The sequence below is a fragment of the Electrona antarctica genome, assembly GCF_951216825.1.
Source record: "Electrona antarctica genome assembly, chromosome: 10".
Lineage (NCBI taxonomy): Eukaryota > Metazoa > Chordata > Actinopteri > Myctophiformes > Myctophidae > Electrona > Electrona antarctica.
Window position 1 is genome coordinate 11,543,618 of NC_136791.1, and position 13,682 is coordinate 11,557,299.

The 13,682-nt window shown below is 41.7% G+C and overlaps 1 long non-coding RNA gene across 1 annotated transcript; it reads left to right on the plus strand.

The window, feature by feature from the left end:
• The first annotated feature begins 1,165 nt into the window (after nt 1-1,165).
• On the plus strand, nt 1,166-7,638 carry LOC306931581. Its single transcript, XR_013791026.1, has 3 exons — nt 1,166-1,475; nt 4,491-4,594; nt 7,571-7,638. It is a non-coding gene; the product is annotated as an uncharacterized lncRNA (long non-coding RNA).
• The last annotated feature ends 6,044 nt before the right edge of the window (nt 7,639-13,682 follow it).

A 13,682-nucleotide genomic window follows, 5' to 3' on the forward strand; every position in this document is an offset into this window, starting at 1 on the left:
CTCAAATGGGCTAATGCCACTTTAAGCAATTGAAATTAAATTAATGGGCGGCCACATGTTTACTTGCCAACCGTTGATGGATTTCAAAAAATGCATTTGGTAAGTAATCCCTTGGTTGATGCATGACAAATATCTACTTATGAAGAAGTAACTTGTTATTGTCTCAGTTGTGCCAAAATATATTCTATTGTAGAAATGGCACACTCATATTTGCAGATGAAATGCTGCAATGACAAATCCAACAGGTGATCAAACATTTTGCTGAGTGCAAACAAAGGTCTGACACAAGTTGGTTCTGCAAACAAATACGTTCAGTGTAAGCATTGGGAAAATGGTCCACCACTGATTGCATTGTGAAAGATAAGAGTTTGTATGTATCTGTGATCTATGAACTGAACTCTCTGTATAATGTAGGACCCCCCCCCCCCCCCCACACACACACATACACACGCACGCCCGCCCGCCCGCCCGCACACACACACACACACACACACACACACACACACACACACACACACACACACACACACACACACACACACGCCCAGTGTTGTACAAAGTAGGCTATCACCTGAACTATCAGAACATAATATAACCTTGTCCTAACACCTATTTCTAAGCATGTCAGTGTCAAGAATGTACGTGTTATCCTATTCAAGCATGGATGAATAGCCAACATTGTGTCTGTCAGTCAGCTAGCTGAAACAAACACTCGCCTGGACATTATAACCTTAACCTATAAGATTGCAAATATCATCTAGTTTTTTATGGATTTGAGTTGTCAGATGTGATGAACCCTGCACCTGTTTCTTCAGCTATAGCTATTAAAGTAATTATTAACATTCAGCAATACAGTCAACAAGTATTAAGTTATTTTTTCCAGACAACCAATGCCCAAGGAATCAGAGCACTGGAGATGCTGGCAGTGCTTTCGTCATCACATGACCTAATCAACCTAATTGCGATCTATAAACTGCTAATTTGATCCATGATGATTTATTTAATTACAATTGTATCTCATTCATAATTCTGTTGATAAAGTAATTGTAATGTAATGTATTCCATAACACATGACAAATATTGCCACATTGTATTGTCAGGAATTCCATATCACGTTTGGCGCGTCGCTGATAAATGATTGGCTCCGAAATCTGCCAAACAAACACCGAAAGCCTCGCGTTAGGTTGAGGACGCAGAGCTTTTACACGTCAGTGTGTTTACCAAGCCCAGATTGACAGCTGGTTGGATGTGTTGAATTTGTTCACTTTTTTGGACCGTCACCGCGAGTGAATGAATCAACCGTGTTTGATGCCAATGCTTTCCACGAACTGCGATGCATGAGAACTGTGGTCTGTCACTGTGAATTGAACTTTGGTCTTCTTTAGTCACTGTTGTTCGGCTAGCCTGCTAGCCGTCGAGCTAGCCTAGCGTTAGCTGCAGGAGGACTCCATCTTGGAAATAGTGCTCACACACAGGTAGGGTGCTTCATTCGGCTGTGGAGGGTTGTTTGTTACGCTGTGGTGTGCTGCTGTATTGATGCCACGATGTCTGGTGTGTTGTCAAGTTAAACACATTGGGGGGGAAACAAACTGCTAGACGACTGTTTCTCAGGCTAGCTAGCTCGCATAGATGCTTCCGCTATGCTGGAATACAAAATACCAAGGATGTTTTGTTGACGTCACATTATGTAGCGGAAGTGGTTCAGGTCCTCAGCACAGCGCTGTTGTGTGTTCATATTGTTTGTGACATCACTGTCGTGTCCTTGGTATATTTACGTTAGCCGCTAGGCTAACTGGCTACGTAACCGGTGTAGCTGGTAGAAGTGACAGTGTAGCTCATGTTAACACGTCGACAGTCATCCAAACGGCCCTATCCTAACTTATTTTTCCTGCATTTGTCTCCCGAATGAGCTGTCATTTGTCTACCAAGCTGAAATCACAATGTAATGTCAGTCAGCATTCTCTTTGCTTAGCTAATCCAATTAGCTATGTGGTTAATGCTAGCCCGTTTGACAGCAATGCAATGTATGTGTTGTATCATTGCATATGTGTATATTGATCCTTTTCATAGCAGACATTTTGACATGTCAGCGAATAAGCGATGGGTGAACCCAGGCCCAGCTGAAGGTTGATCCAGTTTAGGTGGATCTGTATGTCAGCACTCGGCATGAAGTTAAATGTAGCATTTTAAATAAAACCAGACCTTCAGCTTCTGTTTATACACAACTATGAAATATATCAATGTGTGCTGTGAAAACTTCTTGGATCAAGACTATCATAGATGTTTGCTGATACGAATGCAAAAGTCAGACTACATACATCTATGAATCTAGTCTTGATCCAAGCCTAGGTTCTTTAAGTGAGACCCAGGACGTAACTCCCAACACATCATCCCTAAGGTGTAACTTAATAACCTATGATATGATTAACAGCTCTGAGTCTGAAATGTAAGTCATTTCACTTAAGTATCGAGAGTAGAATAGATTACATTTACTTTTCTAACTTTGAAATTGTATGCCAACCGGTCTACACCTACACAATGATAATACAAAAAAAAGGTTATGCCTTTGCAAGGTCAATGTAGGATAATAGTTTCCAGTTTTGTGTCCTAACACCATATTATTACAGCCTACTGTCAGTGTCAAGCATGTGCCATCACTATTCAAGCATGGATGAATACATTTTTGTCTGTCAATCAGATATACTAGCTGAATCCAACACTAAGCCTATTATTCTGTCTCGACACCATTACAACCCATCTTTCATTCTTCCATATTTCATTCATCCATCTTTAATTCATCCTCTTATTGTTTTGAATAGATTGCTTTAGTATGAATTTCAACAAAAGATGACCTGCAATTCAGACTACCGGCAAAGCAAGTCATTGCTGTCGAGCAGAAACCTTGTATCTCCATATTTTAAGTGTTTTTTCAGAAATTATACCTTTTTACACTGTTATTACACTTTTATTACACTATTAAACAAATAGCACATTAGCTGATCTACAAGGAATTTGTGAGATTATATTGAAAATCTTTGCCTATAATTATATGCCCAAAATAGGGATAGGATACAAGGTTGAAAGTGGTTAAATCTATCTGTAGATTTTATAAATATTTAACCAATAAAGAGCCTATGACTAAATAATAACTACATTGGATTAATTTGAAAAAGTTCCAATTTCCTCCAACTAACGGTTTTGGACATACATGGTTCCCACTTCCCGCTCGACAGCGACACACACACATATATATATATATATATATATATATATATATATATATATATATATATATATATATATATAGCGAAGTATATTGTCTCTACAGTGCCTGACATGGCGTGGCAAAAAGGTTAATCCAACCATTTCAAGATGCCCTACTTCTCAAATATGCGCATTATGACATCCTGATACTGTTTGGTTATCCAGATTGGTTCGAGGCATTATATCCACATAACCTAGGCTCAGTATTATGCTATTCTATTTTACCATACTTTTCAGCAGATGTTGGCAGTTGTATTGAGGGGTCTTTTTATTCTGCTCTGAAGAAGGATACTGCAGAAATGCGTCGCCGTTCAAATAATCATGAGAAATTGCATCTGAGCCAGTCTTTTATTTTATTTTGGAGTTTCGGTTTTTCCACTTAGTTGGTTTATGAGATGAGTTGGTTTTCAAAGCTGAGCACCCACTGCCTTTAACCAAGTGCAGTTTCCAGAGGAAGCGCACCTGCTTTTCTTTCTGGGTCTGTATTTAACTTTGTGACTTTGTGGTGTTGTTTTTTTGGCATATTGAATTCATATCGATTCATTCCAGTTTGCCTGCCTAAACTGCTGCAGGGGATGCAAGAGATAACTAGGCCTACTTGTTTAACTTGCACAGTTGACAGGCAGCATTGTCAGAGTTTACCGAAAGGGCACTGACTGTAGCCCACAGTGTAGTTTAGAGACTGTGTTGTAGATTTAAACAGCACTATAACAATACAATGCCATATTTCATTTAAGGATATCCGGACTGCCGAAGGCCGCAGAGACTATGTTTTTGCTCCTGACTGTCCATCCATATGTTTATCCATGTGTCTGTCTGTCTGTGTCCAGCATCTCCAGCAATGTTGCATTGATCGTCGTGAAAACTTGCATGCACAGTTTGCACACTCCCAGTAGAACTTCTGTTCCATTTTCTTTAACAGGCCACTTCACATTTTGGCCTATAACTCTTAAACTGTAAGTCATACATTCCCCCCTTGGATCTTTATACAGCTCAACTAGGCCACACCCATTTCTTCAAATGTGTTTTCTTCAAAACACACTTTTTGCCTCTACTACAGATATCGTCTAAAACTCATACAAATCGATTTGATACACTATCTCTGTGGTCACCTGATGAAGATGTACAGTATTGGCCATGGCCAGATCTTTCACATGATCTGTGTTGACAACAGTTGCTACAGTTTCAGCTTTAACCAACCAAACCTTCCTCTGTGTTCCTCTTAGGAAGCAGGATGGTGGACAAAAACATCTACATCGTCCAAGGTGAGATTAGTGCAGTAGTTGGTGCCATCAAGAGAAACTCCAGATGGAATACCCACACTCCATTGGTAAGCTATAATTATATATTATGATTTGAGTTTTTCTTTTTATCCAGAGATTTAAGGTTCTGTGACATGGTGTTTTTGAAAAGAAAATACTTTTTTTCTGAGGTTTTTTCTGAGAAACAAACAAACAAACCAAAAACACTCGGGTAAATCATGGTATGTTTTCTGTGTGTGTTCTGAGCAAGCGGCAAGCATTCACTCTAGGAGATGAGGCCAATACGGAAGTCATGAAAACGCTGCAGTCCTCATTTGGCCTAGAATATACATATTTGTGGTAAGGTTGGGTGGTTTCCAAAATGTTAAACCCCGGTTTACTATCCCCCCAAAAACCAGGGTACTCGGTTTTACCGTTTAATTTTAACGTGGCCATGCGGTCTCATTATTGGTCGAGATTGCTGCTATTACAGTCTATCGAGACAAGATGGCCTATTGTAATGTATTGTCATGTTTCGCCTGTCTAGAATCAAGACTGTCTCTCTGTGCCTGCCGTAGCGTTGCTCTGCTCTGCTCTGAACACACGTCTGATATGCTTGTGGATCTCAGTGATTTTGCGCATTACATAAGTATCTTTTGGTGTCAAACGAGTCAAGAACAAACCTAAAATGAATGCATGCATAAACGATGAACAACAATTTATTGACTGGGAGACAAGTCAAGAGCATGGCAGCAGAATGACTCGTGCCATCTCGTCTGTGTTACAGCCGAATGTACTGTTGACGTAGGGCGGAGCCGTGCGCCGAACGTAGCATATCTACAAGCTTGCAGCACGTTGCGGGTGCGACACGCATTAAGCTTGTAGATCTACTATTTTCTGCACGCAGTCCACTGCACGGTGAGGTATAACATTAACTCCAGGTCAGGAGCAGAGCTGTTCTCACATCACATTTCAGTACGATCGCATAGTTTGCGGCTGATAGGAATATTTTGGCATATCAGATCACCCAACCTTGCCTAACCACACCAATGATTCGTCATGCAACTCATTGCAACATGCAACTACGGTGCGACGGAATGGTGCTTTAACTGGACATATCACACACACAAGCACGAGGTGCGCCGAGCTGCAACGAATATCTGTTTCCAGTGCACAACAATGTTTTTTGCGACGTAATGTAAACCGCTGGGTTTCCGCGGCAACAAGTGTTTTTGAGACTTGACGTAACGCGACACACCTGCATACCAGATACACACACACACACACCAGAGCCACCTAGTTGTAACACACACACACACACACACACACACACACACACACACACACACACCAGAGCCGGCTAGTTGTAACACACACAGACGGAAACTAGCGTTTTCTCATACAAATAAAGCTCCTTTAAATTGAATCACTTGCGACGCAATGCAACTACATGCGCCGACGTGCAACGGGACATATCGGACTGCTGCGACGACCGCTAAAACGGTTTCGTTGCACCTCAAATCATTGGTGTGGTTAGGGCCTTAGTAGAAATCCAAAGGCGTGTCGCATTTAGTTTGAGACTAGTCTCTCCAACTGTTATTTGACGCTGCCATTCTCTCTACTGCTTCCATAAACGATAATCACAGGCACCCAACACACATGTCATATGACACGGTTTGGCCGACAAGACCGCCAAGATTTCATGAAACCGTATTAAACCATAAAACCGCACAACCCTAATTTGTGCTTGACATTAGTTGCGTTCATTCAACAGGCCAATTCCTGTGGTGTCTCCTTGGTATCTTGGTATTGTCCAATTATATAATAGAAACGTGCAGGTCGTCTTCACGCAACTAAGAATGTCAGGACATGCCAGACTGTCAGCAAGAACAGTTAGTAGTACATCAGCGACTATGCAGAAAGGAGTTTTTGGCAAAAGCACATAGTGATCGTAATTCAGTATTTTTTTAAAGACCTTTTAAGCGTCGTACGAAGCCAACTCGAGTCGTGACAAATCATGACAACAAACAAAATATTTTGGACCAAACAAATAATTACAAACAAGAAAAACAACAAAAAAAGTCTTGTAACCTGCAGTTTTTTTCTTCTTTCTAATTATTTGTTCGGCCCAAAACATTGTTTATTGTCATGATTTGTCACGACAAGAGTTGGCTTTGTCCGCGGCGTAAACGTCTTTAAATAAATACTTTTTAAATTGGGGGTTCAGAGTAAAAGCAGGTTGTCTTTCTGGCACCCCAGAGCTTCTATTTTGAAGGAATCCCGGCACTGATTGTGTTAATGAAGAGAGAGAAGGGTCAATGCAAATCGATGGAAAGTTATTCTGAATGTGAGAATGATGAAAAAACACTTCAGGCTTGATGGGAGTGGTCTCACTCTCTTCCAGGATGCATCCACAACAACTAAACGAATGTATGAAAATCATATGCTATGGTCTTCACAGTCACCAGATGAATAGATCTTAATCCAGTTGAGCACATTTGGGGGATTTTGGACGCATGTGTAGTTAGACAGTGCTCCCCATCACCATCAAAACATCAAATGGGGGAATATATTTTGTTAGAATGTTGTTCAATCCCTCCAGTAGAGTTCTTCCAGTCAGGGAAGGAAAATACTTGTACCGTGTACCTTTTTTCCTTGCATTTTTCAAATTACAGTTGTGTGACACACACTTTTCAAACGGGGCAATCAGAGCTAAATTGAGTTAGATCTGAATGTCGTCTGAATTTCTCAGGCCCCGTCCACACATAGCCGGCTATTTTTTATAAATGTAGCTTTTTATGTGTTTGGGGGGCTCACCCACACAAACGTGTTTTTGGGAAAAGCTACGTTTATAAAAAATACTTGTGTACGTGTCGTGACTAAATGTGTACGTCGGCGCCTTTTCTGATTATTTGTTATTGTGTGGAGAAAACATTGAAGCACCGGGTTTGTAGTATACATTTAATTGGACACCTTTAGAGACTGCTGTCATCAAACAAATTAGGTTCCACCAATTCTGATTTTAAATGTCCTCATGCTAGCATTTTCTCTTTCTGTCTGCACAGGATGAAGAACAGGACCCATTACTTAATAGCTTCGCGCAACTCAAAGATATACTCAACAACATAACAGGTATGCAGCTTTTTGTTGATATAGATCATGTGTGCAGTGACCGTCTATAAAATGTAAACCTACATAATGTCTATTACATGTCTATTATCCATCCATCCATCCATCTTCAACCGCTTATCCGTAGTCGAGTCGCGGGGGCAACAGCTCCACCAGAGAGCTCCAGACTTCCCTCTCCAGGGCAACATAACATTTGTGACTTCCTCCTGGGGGATCCCGAGACGTTCCAAGGCCAGTGAGTCGATGTGTTTCCTCCAACTGCGCCTTGGTCTGCCCCGGGGTCTCCTCCCAGTAGGACGTGCCTCGAGGACCTCCCCAGCTGACAATAGCCGATTGTCAGCTGGTGAAGTATTGTGACCTTGTAGATCTAAATGATTTTTGGTGATTATGACTTGCTCACTATAGGGAAGATAGGGTTCAACTGGTTAAGGGAGTCAGCGATGGGTGTTGCTATACCGCCATTAGAGGGGATCATAATCATTGTGATAAAGCACCCTTCACCATCTGTGATCCACTGTCACAGAGCACTGTGAGCGGATGTAGCAGGTAAGTCTCTGACATCTTCTCCCTGTTTCTCTTCCAAATGTTAATACATCTCCCCTTTTTTGTCTAGTGTTGTATTGTTTCTGATAGCGACCTATCTACTCTGCTCTTCCCATTTTTCAGAAAGATCAGTGCTTTTTGTATTGATCCCCAAAAACAGAATTGTTCTTTCATTTATTTTTTCTTTTCACTTTCCTGTGTAATTTCCAATACATTAGAATCGTTAATGTTGATTTAACTCGAGTCTACAAATGGGACCGAATTACCCATATGCAGTTCCCTTGGACTCTCAGAGTAAATGTCCCTAGGGTCCGTAATTCCGCCTACATTTAGTTGTTTGTGTCATGAGTGCATCCCATGAATATTGCATCAACCTGTATGGATGAGGCATGACCGATATCATTAATTTTGATGCGAAAGACACTGGTGATTATTATTTTATTTCTCAACACTGCCAGTGTGTAAATACCTTTTAGGACTTTTCAGTGTATGTGGATAAACCTCAGTCAGTTGGGACGATTGTGATCACAATGTGGCTTTTCCCCCCTTGCGTGAATCAGAAGAGCATATTTAAATCAGGTTAGCAGATTTCCACTGAGCAATGTCCTGGCCTTTCACATAGGTCAATATTATCTCTCTCAACATCTTACTGTGCATGGTCTTTTTCTCCACTAGATCATTTTGACACATCCGTCATACATGATACTGCTGTTTGTTAATCTTTTAAACCAAATGCCTCATATTGATCAAGTCCATAAAGACACATGTTACTGCCTTATGGGGACTTTTGCAAGTGTACACCAGTAGTTATTTATTCTTTATTCAGATGGATCCCCATTAGCTGCCACCGAAGTAGCAGCTACTCTTCCTGGGGTCCATGACAAACATATAACACAACACAATAAAAAATAACACTGCACAATAAAAACAGGTGCAATCTTGAAAAAAATACATTCATAATACAAAATACAAATGCATTTAAGAGTTAAGTAGGTACAGTAGTACAAGCCTTGCCGAGCCATGAGGCCCATAGGTCTTCTTCATTCCTGAAGAAGATTCCAGTGATGGTAACGTTGAATTAATAAACCAGTGGAGCCGAGTTATTCCTTCCCAGTGTTGCGGACTAGAGCTGGGATCGGGCCGACTTTATACAGCCCGACCCGGGCCCGACCCCGACAGCTTTGTGTCCGACCCGAAACGAGCCCGACCTTAATTATTGTCTCCACCAGGCCGAAGGCATGGGGAGAGAGTATGTTTTGCACTCCGTCCGTGTGTGTGTCCTTCCGTCCGTCCGTCCGTCCGTCCTTCCGTCCGTCCGTTATCAGCTAATCTCTGTTTGGCATGGATCCCGATCCATGCCAAACTTTGCACACACACTCCCTGGATGCCAACGACGAACCTCTGCCCCAAATATTCCTCAACGGCCTGTTATAGCGCCACCATGAGGCCGATTTAGGCAAAAAACATTTATGTAGATTACTCGTACACATTTTATCCATACATCACACAATTCGTTATACACTATCTCCATAGTCATGTGATCAACATGGAGCGGCACCATTTCCCATCTTCCATCTCGATTGGACAGTGCGTTGTCACGCTGCACCACCTTAATATATAGGCTACTCTAAGTGCACCATCCGTCCTGGTTAACCAGGAAACACACAGAGACAGACTAGTCGGATCGTTTTTATTCATATTTACACTTTATTTTCTCTATATCAACAGCATGGCCGGCCCGAACCGAAGCCCGACCACCAATTATGATAATGAGCCCGACCCTTGTACTGCCATTTGTCCAGCACCTGGGCTAGAGTGGATGTGCATTCTCTATTACCTTTGCCCATAGGTGTTAGCCTTAGCATGAGACAGCTTGATGTACAAGTACTAGGGATGTACCGATGAGACAAGTTGGCCGATATTGATATCCGATATAATTAATTGCTATTATGGCCGATAACCGATAAAAATCGATATGATCTCATTCTGTATTTGAGTATATTCTTTCACATACTAAAACAATCTTGTTTTAATAGCAGTTAATTTGCATTACCTGAAGATAGCAGATAGTTCCTGTGGGTCTGGAACTTCCACCACACAGAGTTGCACCACTCACTTCACACGGGTATACTGTGACAAGTTCACTTATAATTTTTCCCAGTATTACTACTGCAATGCACGCCTGACTGATGAATTCGTAAATTGATTTTTTTTAATTAATTCATATCTTACTCAAAACTTTCACAAAACAACACTAAATAGAGATAGTATTGGCAGTTGCCAAGATTGTACACATTCTTAAAAGTTGTTGTGTGCTGCTAGGTCGTACTAACAACAAAGATAAGAACGCTAGACTTATGATGTATGTCCTCCAGAGCAGGGAAAGGGGGAAATTTTTTTTTATAAAAAAACAAACGACAACGTGTTCATACGACAGACAGACAGACAGACAGACAGACACATGGGGCCAGTCATTGGAGCGGAACAACACCGCTCAAAAAAGAGACAACAACCCATCCAAACCCTACTAAAATAGTCTGTTTAACATAATCGTATAGTATACAGTTGAAATGCAGATACAATAGGTCTGTCTAGGAAGTTGTTTAGCTGTCACTGCTCGGTTAGTTTCACTTATGGGTGAACCTTTATTGTGTGACAGGTTATGCAGCCTCTCTTATTGCATAGAGACTAGGGATGTCCCGATCATGTTTTGTTTTGCTTACGATCCGATTCTGATCATTTGATTTTGAGTATCTGATACCTGATTTTCCTGATCTGATATTTATATTTTTATAGAACACTTATGCCATATCACAATAGTAGAATATCCAAAATCACAGACAATATCCAGTCTAATATCATGATATGGATATAATATTGATACTAAGGATGTTCCGATCAGGTTGTTTTTGCTCCCGATCCAATTCCGATCATTTGAAAATGACGTGATCGACCCCGATTTCTGTTCATGTGATCGGATCGAGACAGCCCCATAGACATTCTTTACAGCAAAATCTTTCACATACATTAAAAACAAATCTTGTTTTAATAGTCAATTTGCATTACCTGAAGATAGTAGGGCAAGTAGTCACTTTTCCTGTTTCTGTTTTTGGTTGTAAAATGTTACTTCTGAATACTTGTCGTTGCATTGATTTAAGGCATTTTTTATCGTGAGATTATATTTGTTTCCTTGTTCCTTGATGTTACTTGGAACAATACAGATATCTAGTTGAGTGTAAAGATTGAACATGACCTCAGTGTTTTGCCTATTTCTCTATCACCATGTGTGGTGGTGATTGATCATGTGTGAGTGCCAGCCTGTGTAAATGGAGTGGCGCTAGCTGACAGCCCTCAGACCAACCAAGCCAGCGCTGCGGTCAGCCCGATGTATGTCGTCATGCCTTTGCAATGAGAGTCCACTCCAGGCAGCTCCCACAAACCAACAAGTCAGAGTTGTAGCAGCCGCAAGCAATGGGAGAGATGCAACATATGGAGTCCCAACAGCCATGGTCTCAGTGCCTCCCCCACAACCCTAGTGCTCCCTTCCTCAGGGGAATGCCTCTGCTGCTATGAGATGGACAGGCACGGCTGTGCCAGGGGCCTGGTAGGAATCCGCAGCACTTTTTTTCTTTTCTTTTTTTTTTTTTTTTTACCCCCCCCTTTCACAACTTCCAGCCTCCTCCCTTCTCACCCTCGGATCACAAAAAGCCTTGTTAGTTTGCCATGGCTACCAGCATCATGGCGCAAGTGTGCTGTTATCTGTACCATATTATGATTCCATTACTATTGGCTTGTAGGTTAAATGTATTTGAAAAGGGGACTTTGTATGTACTGCTTTTCTTAACAAATTTTATTTTTATGTTCTATTAACCTTTGCTTAATTTAATAGGATTTAAGAATTTTTAATGAGTTCCTATACAGGATATGTAGAGCCCTTGTCGCATCCATAACATTAATGTCTTTGTTATGATGAGACACAATGGAAATCACATAACCAGGGCAGAGCTGAATTGTGTGCTTGATGCGCTGATCAATTTTTGTTTTTGCAGCAGCATAACAACACCCCCCCCCCCCCCCTTCCCAACAGATACACACACAGGCTATATCTTTCTCTATTTCTCCTCTATACACACAAACCCACCAATATTTCTGTGTGAAATGTTCCGGGTGGGCTGTGTTGTGCTGCTGCTCTGAGGGTTCCTCGTGGCCCAGCTGTCTGCTTAATGAAAGCCCAGTAATTCCATTCACTCTGGTGTGTATCGTAGCTCCCTCTAACAACAAAAGCCAACCAGTGAAGGAAATGTGGATTAGTCCCCATAAGGTTTCTCAGACCCTTTTCTCTCTTATTCTTTTTCTCTCTCTGACTCAAGCGGTCTCCCCTGTGTCCCCCCCCTCCACCCCCCACCCCCACTCTCTCTCTCTTGCTTCAACTCCCCCTCCTCCATTCCGTTGTTGAAGGTCCCACAATTCTGCCTCCTCTTGTTCTGCCCAGTGTGATTGGCAGGACCATGTGCTATGGCGCTGGCGAGCAGTGCAGCTGGAAGTATATCATCTGCAATTTTAGTTGGGTAAATATAGCAGGGAGTCTTGTCAAGCAGAGAGATAAATTGTTCTGGGAAAGGAAGTGTTGTCTCTCTTTCTGAAAAGGGGGGTGTGAGTTTCCTATAACTTCTGGAAGACGGGAGGTTTTCGCTTGATTTTCAAACAAAGAGGGCACAGTTAGAGAAGTTGGGCCAACAGTGGAACATGTGTTGCGGTGCCTCATCCCCACCTAGCCCAGCCGCTCTACCTCATCATCAGAAAGCAGAACCCATGCCTCATATTTGGATGGGATGTTTTGGATTGGACCTAATGCCTAATCTTCCGTCCCTAAGCTCATTAGACCCATATAATTGAGTGCTTTCCACAGCTTTGCGGTTGGCATCTGTCTTTACATCTGAACTGCTTGTTTGCAAACTCTAAAAGAAATGTCTTGCCCCTATTATTATAAACTAATGAGATGGGGCTTTCCGGTCAAAAAGGAGAGTGAGTAGATTAAACAGACAGAAGGAAGAGACAGAGATGTGCACCATTGTGGCATAAAAGCGGAATAGGAAGACTGTTATGTAACTTATGTATGCACCGTAGCAGGAAGTATAATCAGGGACACATTCTTATTTTCTTGCAGTATTTTGGTATGATTATCTATTGGATATCCAACATACACCCCCCCAGACAAATAGCAGTGTGCTCTTCAGATATGCTAGGTCTTCACTGAAACGGTATTGAATGATTCCGCTGTGCACTAGTCGGTGAACATTTGGTTAAATGGACCAGTAGCCCAATGCGATGACAGGCCTGGCCATGTGGGCATGTCTTGTCTAATCCTGGCACTGCACTGGAATTGCAAACAAGCAACTAATAGTGACAATTGGCACTGAGATATGAGTTGTGCGCTCAGTAAGAATGAACTCTCCATTTGAGTCTACTTCTCATGTTTGAACCCATAAAAACCCCACACGCATT